The following is a 628-nucleotide window of genomic DNA, read 5'->3' as shown; positions in this document are numbered from 1 at the left end:
CGGCCTTGAACAACCACTTCAAAAAGACAACTAAAAGACGAAACGGACATCATCCAGAACCACAGGAAAGCTGGCTGAGTGGAAATTCTACAACTAGGAGGAAAGAGAAAAACACTGAGACTCAGAGGAGGCGCAGTGCGGAAGTGAGATACTCAGGTGCGGAGTGCATGCGGAGCGGGCTGGCGGCGCAGAGGGCGCGGTTGTCGTTTTCAATCGGGAGGGAGTCTCAGGATCTGAGCTCCAGTTCCGGGTGAGTCTCTGGGGACCCAGACTCATACAGGAGAAGCGGGACTGTCTGGTATCAGTCAGAACTCGAGGGCAGCTTTCTCTCAGAGGGGCTTGCAGTGATTGCAGGGACACTGAGAAGGGGGCCTCTGAGAACAGCCATAACTGCTAGCCCCGCCCTGTTGATCCTGTGAGACCCGCCCCATTCAAGCCCTGCAAGGAGGCTTTTGCTGGATAACCTAAGGCAGAGGCTAGATTAGTACCTCCCTAGAGATCCAGGAGCCAATGCTTCTTTTTAAAAAACTTTTGTTTTATTGCTTAAAGTATTAAAAATGTCTTTTTTTGTTTTCTCCCCTTGACCTTCCCCCAGCATCCCCTAACCCCCAGGGTCTTGTGTTCATTC

This window comes from Myotis davidii, unplaced genomic scaffold (genome assembly GCF_000327345.1).
Source record: "Myotis davidii unplaced genomic scaffold, ASM32734v1 scaffold884, whole genome shotgun sequence".
In the NCBI taxonomy this organism is placed as follows: Eukaryota; Metazoa; Chordata; class Mammalia; order Chiroptera; family Vespertilionidae; genus Myotis; species Myotis davidii.
Note: the sequence above shows the minus strand (reverse complement) of the source record.